Genomic DNA, 10,771 nt, shown 5'->3' on the forward strand with positions numbered 1-10,771 from the left:
CTCGTTCTCTGATGGTCTGAACACATCAAAATATGAATCTTAAACACACCTGAGTGTTGGTGCATGTGTCTCGGTCTGTGTGCTTCTCATCACTTTGAACCTCGTCTCTCTGCCTCTTGGCAGGAAGTCAGTGTCAGCGGCTCTTGGTCGTAAAACTGCTTTTGGTCACTCTCCCAGAGTGCACTGGGAGGGGAGAGGACAGAGAAACTCTGTGTCATCGCTCCGTGGCACGGGATGTGAGGAGATCGCTGAGAATGTCAATAATCGCTCGGACCGAGGACGAGCTGCTGCAACAGAACCACCTGAATATCAATTCAAGAGGAAGCAGGACTCAAATTATGGTTTTCATTTTTAAAATAAAGAGATCCGTTCTCTTCTATCTCTTTACCATCAGCAGTGAAGGGAAACTTTCCAAAAATGGGTCCAATTTAAATTCCATGTGACTTTATTTGATATGAAATGTTATAGGACAGATTTTAACTAAGCCACTGATTTAATCTGTATTGAAAACAAAAGGGTTTTTGTACATCATAAAGGTGAACTTGCAACAATTGATGGACTTATTGTTCATGATCTTGCTGTATTTTGTTTTTATTATACTTTCTTTTTCTTGATATGCTTTACTATATTTAATATTGTTGACAGCCATACCTCAGTTTTTACATCTAGCAGATGCTTTTACCCAAAACAGTTTATAAGTGATCAGCACCTCAGCGGCCACTGTTGCCCCCAAAACATAGCTCAGCTGCAGTGAAAACGTCTTTTTGCTGGAACTGGTTAAAAAACGTCATCAGATGTGTGTAAAGTTTCCTGACACACATATATATATATATATATTTTTTTTTTTTTTTTTTTTTTTTGTTATATTTTTAGTTTGTTAATATGTTGACTAAAAGAAAACATTTAGCAATTTTCCAGTCAAAGTTTGATTATGAACTTTGCTGTGGAAAATATCTTTGCCATCAAGTTGCATCGATACTGAGATAATATATTTTTTTACAGGATCATCTCGATCATCACTTTAAGTGAACGTTGCAGACCCAGGAAACATTTGTGTTTCTTTCAATAAAGTTAAAGTTAAAATGAACACTCTGTCAGAATCAAGTCTTCACCAGACAACATTATTATTGATTTACAAGGGAAAAACAAACAGGCTTATTTTCTTTCACTTGATCCGTCTTAAAAATTGATTGAGTTGTCAAAATCGCTGTCTGTTCATTTTATCTGCTGTGGAACTTGAGGCTCAGCGTTCTCCCATCGGGGTATATTTGTAGCTACAACACAATGTTCAAAAGCCTTTGTCCCTCATCCTATTGCTGTGAGCTGCGTCTCAGGGCTTGTGGACAAAAGGTGTCAAACGGAGCGTTGGACTTGGCCTGCCATGTCCTGCAGAGGCTGCTCCTAATCCTATTACTGTGGGCTGTGGAGGAGTATGGATCCTGCACTCCCTTCATCCCAGAAACTATTAAAGTGTAAAGAGGCCCTGGGTGTTTACTCTATGTATGTGTGCATGTCTGTGTGTGTGTAATTGCATTGTAAGCGCCTTCTTATCCACGTTGTCATAATGTGTTATCCACTGATGCGGCTCAACGTTTGCCGTCTTTTTCAGTTTGCTACGGGGCAGGTGGATATTTCAATCTGTCGCTTTGTCTCTGACACATACAATTTTAGCTGTTTGATCTGTGGTGAAGCATCAGTCTGATCCGTTCAGTGTAGAGAGTAAAAGGGTGGAAGTGTTTATCTTCCAGAAACTGGAAGATAAATGTTTTGGTTTTTTTTTTCATTTTGACAAGTTTAGGTCAAGTTACTTGCTGATAATTAGAATTTATGAATGTATCGTATATATCTTCCAAGAGATTGAAATTAAAATTCTGTTGTCACCACATCTGTATGAAAAGAGCTGCAGCAGCAGTAGCACTAGCTTCAGCTTTATTCTCAAATCTTATCCATAGTTTAGATAAATTCAGTTTAAATATCTGTTTAATGATGACAAATGAAAACTGGAATTCTAATTATTATTATTCATAAATAATGGAAATGGCTGTAATATATAGTAGGTGTAGTAAGTAAAATCTTGGCTCTTATGAAGATTTACACTTCAGTCTCTGTTTTACCTCTGTCAGTATAAGTAGCTCATCAGATAGGTTGTTGTGATCTGAGGAGTTTTCAACTTAAGTTGAAGAAGTGAAGCAAACAGCAAAGCTAAAACCTGTGTGGACAACATATTAATATCCAAGTATTCACTTATTGCTCAGATTTACAGATGATTAAACTCATTTCCCACAAATTCATTCCATAGCTGAAAGAAGCAGCTTGAGGCACATTTATGTATTTTATGTCCATTTTTCAAACTTATAAAATTGCTAATGGCTCAAACTAATTCACTATAGTGCACAGATGGAGCAGCAGTGTAACATAGAAGTTCTAGGTGAAGATATAAGATGTGAGAACATTATGAGAATGAATATTGAACTGCTGCCCCCCTACTCCCTCTCTGCTCACAGACAAAAGTTTGTCTTTTTGTCTGTGAGCAGTTTTCAGCCTAAAACGACCAGAATGAAATGTTGTCAAACGGCCTTTTGTTTTCTCTCAGTATCACTTATCAGGCTAAAGTGCAGGACGTGGCCACACAGACACACAACCAACCGTCCCCTCAATAGTTGCATTTGTGTACATTGACCAGAGTCAATTGCCTGTCAAATGCAATGTGCGATTAGGCACCAGTAGGTTTAAGGCCTAATGCAGAGAGCCTCCCAAAGCCTGCATGTTGAGGGGCCCCCACTCTGTGAGCCCAGCGGCCCTTCTCACTTCCCTTCACCCCTCTGGTTTTCATCTCGCCGCCCCGGTTCAATGTTAATGTCCAGCGGGGTCCACTCTTCAGACGTCTCGCTCCTGAGCAAAAACCCAGAGAAGAAAAGGGCGAAGCGGAGAAAGAACACCAAACCTTCCCTCCTTCTTTTCTCACCCTCGCCTCCTCTTGTGTGCTGTCCAGCTGGCTGTGACCCTCGACCCCCTGACCCTCACTCCTGACCTCTGGACCCGTTCCCACGCCACGCCTTTTTGTGTCCACCGCGCCATGGCAACACCTTGGTCACTGCTGCTGCCACGGTAACAGATGGACAGGGGCCTGGAAATAACTTCATTCAGCCCCGCCCGGAGGGGAGAGGACCATGGACAATCTGCCCTAACCCCCCTCCTGCCTCCCCAGTCTCACACTCATACTTGGACACACACACAGCGCTCCCAACTCAACTTTGACACCTCCTGTGCCACATTCTAACACCCCAATCCCCCTGGATCCATCCCTCAGCAGGGGCCTCTGGATATCAGGGCCTGATAGAGTCATTAACATGGAGATCTCAGATTGAGCCTGGCATGAACACAGGACATACATGGAAATAAGAATAAGTTGCTGGCACAGGAAAGGCATAAAAAAGCCCCCCCAAAGTCACCCACATATCCCATTTCACACCACTGGTATTTATAGTTCACGGCGTAGGAGCTCCAACTTCATCGCTGTGCTGTAATTATCTCTGTACTTCTTTTATTAGCCCTATTGTTTTCTCACATCCTCCAATGAGAAAAGGGGCTGGGGGGGGGGGAGTTGTAAAGACACAGAGCTGAGCAGCGGGGGATCTGTTTGCTAACTCGGAGACAAATGACAAACTGAATAGCATCACGGAGGAGTTCAATAAGGTGCAGGGGGAAAATGAACTGCAACAGTTTTGGTGCTAATCAGTAACTAACCTCTAAACAAGGTTGTGTGTGTTTTGTCCCGTTCTTTGGGGAAACACCTCTCGCTCAGAGACAGTGAATAGATTAAAGGAGAATAGTGTAATTACTGGTGCTGAATGGGGTCTGCACGGTGCAGAGGAAGAGAGGGTTTTACACACTGGTCTTTGTAAAGAGAGCTCTGATCCTCTGGGTCTCATCCTGCACGCCCTGCCGAGAGCAAACAAACAAGTAAACAAACAAAATGGCGACCGCTGACACGGAGGGCTCCCTTCTCATGGTTATTAGGACGCTCTGCTGAAACCTACTAATGAAAAGACCACCTCGTCTGTTTGCTGTAGTTTTTTAGAGGTTTTCATTTGAAATTCCTGAAACAAGTTTAACCAGCTGGGCCGACTGAGGAGCAGGTGGGGGGGGGGTCACCGCAGGGAACCGCCAAAAAACGAAATCACACAAGCGAAGCCACTTTATTCAATTTTTGGGATTCTGCATCTGCATCCCACTATCTTTCCCTCTACTTTCACTCACCCCTCCCTCCCCTCCTGCATCCAATACCCCCTCATCCCACCATGGCCCCCTCCTTCTCGCCCCTCTCCCCTCTGCCTCTCACCCAGTTCATTGTACCAAAGGAGATTTTCTCCATTGAGACCCAGTCTCTTAGGTAACCCCAGCGCTGCATGAAATGAGGAGAGGGAGAGAGCAAGAGATAGAGAGAGAGAGAGAGAGGGCGGGGAAATTCAGAGAGAGAGAGGGCGAAGGAAATGTAAAGAGGGAGGGAGGGCCGGACAGAAAGGGTTGAAGAAGGAGAGTGGAGAAGGACGCAGGATCAGAGGAAGCAGAGGCGGAGAGAGTGAAAGATGGAGAAGTAGGACAAGTGCGGTCAGACGTCGACCGACAGCGATGCAGCTAAAACTCGTCCCAGAACTGAGAGAGGAAGATTGAGAGGCGAGGACGTCTACGGCACATGTAAGGATGAATCCTCTGAGGCTGAGAGGGACTTCATCACATGGTTTTTGCTGTGATTCTTGATCCAGATTTTTAGGCCCCAAAGGGTCCAAATACTGGACACTGTTGCACTTTTGTCTAACTGTGTTTTTCTTGTTTTCCTGCTTCAACTAATGTAAATTTAGGTGTTAGACCCTATTTTTTTATTTTTCAACAAGACTTTTTGAAGTGGGGCTCACTAACCTGGGTTGCAGCACCTCAAGAGGAGTGGAAACCTGATGAGTTTGGGCCTTTAAGGCCTTTTTTTTGGACCTGTTGTGAGGAAAACAGGAGTTTTAATCAGGAAAGTGGAGATTACTGTTTTTATTTTAGATACATTTTATAAGACACACATTTTAAACATCAAACAGGGCTAACAAACTTTACTGAAAGTTTTATTTATTGATGGTAAAGGGTTTCACCTGTTATGTCTCATTGGTATTCAAGTGTTTACTTGCTGCAGGTCAAATGTTTTTTTTTTTTCTTTGATGCATACTTTTACTTTTACTTTTTACTTTTACCTCAGCTTTCATTGCTGCACATTTTTCATTCTTACTTTTTTAAAACTTTGTGGTGGATCTTCCGGCTGTGTGGTTTAACTCTAAACTTTGTTCTGAACACAGACTTTAACTGTAGGGAAAGAGCTCTCTGAAACGCTGCCATCCTTTGTGGCCATGCTGCTCTGCACCTCAATGGTGGGCACACAGCACATGGGGTTCCCATGAATAGGCCAGGCCTCACCAAAGACCACATCATTTGGATAAAGACGGGCTCCCACAGAAAGAGAAAACGCCTCACGGAGTGAACCAGATAAAGAGAAAATGTTGCGTACGGCAAATCAGATTAGGGCGAGTCAGAGCTTTGCTTTTTGGTTTTCAGGTTTTTTCCCCCTCCACCCTCCTGCCTCAGTTAAATTTACTGCCGCTGCTCACGAGTCTGATAATAATGCGCTCCACTGCTGTGCTGAGTTATCATCTCAGGCTTTTGTCTTCTTTGATCTGTGTGACCGTTAGGGGACCCACTTCTTCTTTTGTAGGGGGTCACACTGCCGGCTCCTTTTGGACGGGCCTTCCCCTGGGTGGTGACCCCTACGTTCATCATGGTGTCACCCACACAGAGGACAAGCATGAGTTAGAGCTTTTCCTCTCTCTCTCTTTCTTTCTCTTTGCCTTCCCGCTCAGTCCTGTTATACACTGACCATCCTTTCCTTCTTGTTCATCCATTCGTGCAGACCTGATTCAAGCCGGGAGCCAAACACCATGAAGAACCTGAGCTTTAGCAAGTGGAGGCCATTAGGTTTGGATGGTAACTGACCAATCAGTCATTAATGTTTGGAACTTGAAGCTGGACTTTGGTCGTCAGCAGGAAAACGAGTGTGTGTGAGTGTGTGAACAGACCAATGACCAAGAGAAGGATGGAGGTCTGGAGCTGATTGTCCAAACGCAATTCTTGCGTCTGCCTTTGTGAAACCAGGAGTTGTGGATGGACATCACGCCCCTGGCCTCTGAAAGTCAGCGAGGGTCACGCCAACATGGATGGGCTAAAACTGCTGTGTGTAGCTTTGAGGGTGGATGAGAGAGAAACTGTGAAAGACAAACAGGGAGAGGGAGATATTGAATAAGGGAGGGTGTGTGTTTATGTAAATGTAAAGCCTGTAACCTCTCTTGACATTTTGGAGGTCAGCTCAACTTTTTTCCAAAGGAAACTAGAACAGTTTCACTTTAGGCCTCTCCAGAGCTTTTAGATTATGAAAATGAGGATTTATTTCTGTTCTCCAGGTAAACTCAGGTGTGCAGTTAAATGCTTATGAATTTTTCTTAGTGCAGGTCAGTCAGGGTTTAAAAAAAGCCTGGTGGATAATTAATATCATCACTGGCTTGATATTATGTAATGGCACCAAACAGAGACAGCAGGTGGGAAGCGGCCAAATGGGAAGTGAAGATGAAGTCAATTAATTTATTTGGCAATTCCCACAACACAAGCTGGTCTATGTAGCAGAACCAAAACACAAATTTCATGGCATTCTCCAAGCTGCAGAATATACTATGAACCACTAATTTCACACTGGTGTTAAAATTTGAGTTTCATCAGGTTCAAATAGATTCACACTGTTCAGGAAGATGAAAGAACAAATTAATTTTATTCTAACATTTTTGTCTATTTTGATTCTACAAGGTGTAAAATCTAATGTTCACATGAGCCTTGCTTTGCAGATTAGGGGTGTCCCATTTTGGAAAGGGGGTTAGAGTCTGTCTGTGGAGCAGACAGAGCTGAATAGCTCTCACCATGTTAAGTACAGTTGAATGTGTCCGGTTCGCACTTCAGCACTGGTGTCTAGAGAGGGTCTTGCTAAATTTGCACGGGAAGGGGTGAGAGTGACAGAAAAGGAGAATGAATGAAGGGAGGGAGGTGTGTGTGCTGTGTGTGTGTGTGCTCACTGTCTCTGTGTTTGCCCCTGTGAATTTGCCTCTGTGTGTTTTCCTGTGTTGTACAAAGTTCAGGGGGCCAGACTCTGAGAAAGTAAAGGATTTGAATGAGGTTGAGAGAGAGGGAGAGAGACAGTGATCAGGAAAAAACAGAAGGCAAAGATCTGACAGAAAGAGAGAGGAGGACAAGAGGACATTTCTGGAGGGAAAAGAAGACCAGGCACCTTGAAATTTTTGTGGTGAGATAGTCCGCTGCTTCACAGCACGAGTGGCGTAAATTGGTGAGTTTTATAGATTGAAACTGCAGGAAGCGACATCTCAGTCTGGGAAATGTGTGTAGAGAAAGAGAAAGAGCGAGGGAGCGAGAGCGCGGCCGAGAGAGGGTGGGAGGGAGATCAAGAGTGAGGCTGCATTAATATGCTAATGGCCTGAGTGAATGCACAACAGGCCCACTGACCAGGCTAATCACTGGTGGACACACACTGAGGCTAATCCCTCACGTAGCACTCATACACACATGCAGGAACACACGGACATGCGGTGCAGGTTGAAATATTTGGACAGTGGCATGTTTTCTGCTGCTTTGTCTCTGTAGTCCAGCACGCTGAGTGTGAACTGCATTTCAGGTTAAATTGCTTACTTTCACATTTAAATTGCTGAAGATAAAGAAAAAAAAAGCTGTGTGAAGAACAGCAGCATCACCAGAAGATGCAAAGTTTCTGCTGATGTCTGCGCGTTGTAAACTTCACACGGAAAGTGACTGCAAAAGATTTACAGCTGCAATATTAAAAATGATGGCTTAATTTAAGCTTGTGTAACATTTCAAATGACTTTTCCCTCATGTAGTTTAAAGGAGAAGGGAGTAAATGGCAAACAAGTGTATGGAAGAAGGAGAAATCAAAGAGAAAATTTTAACTAAAAATATTTTTTACTCATTTACAGGATTCAATTCACTTTATGTGTTGTATACTTGTAATGTTATATAATGTGTGTAGTTGTATGTGCATGAATGAAATAATAAAAATAAACTTTCAAAACCATTTTTTGTGTTTTGCTTTGTTTCTGCTTCTGGAGCTATTGGTGCTCTGTTAAACCTATGTTGTCTTTGATTAATAAAGGGATTCACAGTCAAACAACACCTAATTTTGAAACCTGTCCCTCTATTTTTTTTAACAAAATAGATGTTATTAAATATTTTAATTTCTTTTTTTTTATAAAATGAAAGAACAATTATTTGGAGGCAAGATAAATATATTCGATATTTGGAAAGTAGATAGCTAAAAACCAAAAGAATTGAATAAAATACCAGGTCTTCAGTGGTAAAAGGTAATTAAGTAAGTACTTTTACTCAAGTTCTGTACTTAAGTACAAGTACCTATGCATTTCTTCTACTTTTACTCCTCTAGAGGAAGATATTGTACGTTTTATTTCACAACATTTATTTGACAGTTTTAATTACTTTGCAGATGCAGATTGTTCATGAAAAAGATCAGCTATAATATCAATAATGAATTAAAGTGTATGTTTATGGATTAACGACCTGACTGTACATAAACAGGTTAAAATTAGTTCCACCTTTACCAGCTGCAACATTTGTAATGTTTACACATTTGTGCATCAATAATTATAATGTCACATTAGATGTAAACTGAGGAGTTCTTCACAAGAGTACTTTTACTTTTTGGGTATTTTTAAGCTAATCCAACTTTAACAACACACTTAGTTGCTTACGTGTGTTTTTACACTGTGGCTACGTTTACATGAGTAAAGGATTTGCTTCCATCCACTGCTGCAGGTGTTTGACATTTCATTTTGTGAAAGTCCTCCTCACTACAGCTGAAGTTCGTAGTACCAGTTCAGTCCCCTTGAGGGTGACAAAGCATCAGAAAACCTGCCGGACCAACAGAGGAAGAAACAACTCACAAAACCATATAAAAGGTTATGACAAGGCAAATGTTTATATTGTTATAAGCTTTTTGTTTGCTTATGGTTTGTTTTTCATTGGCAAACAACTTTGAGAAAATATAAATCTGCAACATGTGAACACGCGCTAGGATTTTGCTGCTCTTATTTCGTTATAACAAAAAACTGTCTGAGAAAAACAAGCTGCCCTTTTGTTCCTGAAATGCAGAAGTTTACTGACAGCTGAGTCATTAGCAAACAGTTAACTGTTCTTAACTGAAATAAAGTTTAAACCATCAACACTTTCCTTCCTCTGCTCCTCCGCTGGCTCCTGGATACAAAGTCCCTCCTTGCTGGCTGCCCTTTAACAACAGTTAATAAGAAACAGTGTACTGACTTCAAACAGGTTGAATCATTAGCGTGTGTTTCTCAACTCCTGATGCAAAATCTCCTTCATAATATTCTCATGTTTTGATTATTAATGTAATCCTCATTAGTCGTGCAGGAATTGCATTTGTAACACCTACACACCCTCTGTCTAACCTTGTCAACACAATCACGATTCCTGCAAAGCAGCAAAATCTGGATAAATATATTAATTAATCATTTAAAAAACAAATATAAAGCAACCATACAGGAGACTTCATAGCGAGGAGAGAACATTTTGTGCATTGTCTGATGAAAAACATGTCAACAATAGCTTTTCTTTTGCCTTTTTTCCATGTGATCGCTCTTACTTCACAACTTCTTTCACACTTTCCGCTGCATTATGTCATAATTCTAGTCTACTGTTGGGGCGGCACAGCATGATTTAAACCCTACAATTTCTGGTCACAGAAAAATGTACACAGCTGAATATTTTGTGAACTGCTGTATGTGCAAAATGTGTCTGTATTTGGTTGTGTTTTGTGTATTTGCAGCTGAGCTCTGTATTCAGCTGACTTTTCTTGCTTTGGTACAATTTCTATTTCTAGATGTTGCACGTTTTGTTGAATTGATGAATATGTTTTAAAGGTCCCTTTTAGTAATTGTTTAAGACATTTAAACATTATTAGAATAATAAACCGAATGTCATATTTATTTTCCATATAAAAAATTGTTTGAATGAAATCACATCAACATTTTCTCTTCTTAAACGTTCAGGTCTACTGCTCAAAACAAAACATTCATCTGGATTTGTCTTCTCATTGTGTGGGATCCAGATGTTTTACGTCTGGTTAAATAAAGTCTTATTATTATGCTGTATCTTGCATCACTAGTCTGATTCTGAAAGTTACTAGTAAATCAAATAAAGGTAGGAGAGTAAAAATACAACGTTTGCTTTTGACATGTAGTACAGTTGCAATATCAATTAGTGCAAAGTGGAAATACTCAAATAAAGTAGAAGACTGTGATTAAATACAATAATTAAAATGTACTTAGTAACTTCCCATGAGTAGTAGTTGTTATGATAGTTCACTTAATAAGCTTCTTAGAGACATCACTCTACATCTCTGCAGCATGAAAACTCATTTTATTCTAATATAATCCTACTATTGATCTGAAAATAAACGCTGACTTTCTACAGCAGCTCTCAGTTCCTTCAGTGTCCGCTAATAACCTCTTCAGACATCCTGAGCTGAACTCGTCTTGACCTCTTGACCTCCTGCGCTGGCTGTGTCTCCCTCACTTCGTGACATGTGAGGCGACCACACAGCCCCGTCTCCTGCTTCAAGGAGCCCGGCTGC

Source organism: Anabas testudineus, chromosome 11 (genome assembly GCF_900324465.2).
Source record: "Anabas testudineus chromosome 11, fAnaTes1.2, whole genome shotgun sequence".
NCBI classification, from domain to species: Eukaryota; Metazoa; Chordata; class Actinopteri; order Anabantiformes; family Anabantidae; genus Anabas; species Anabas testudineus.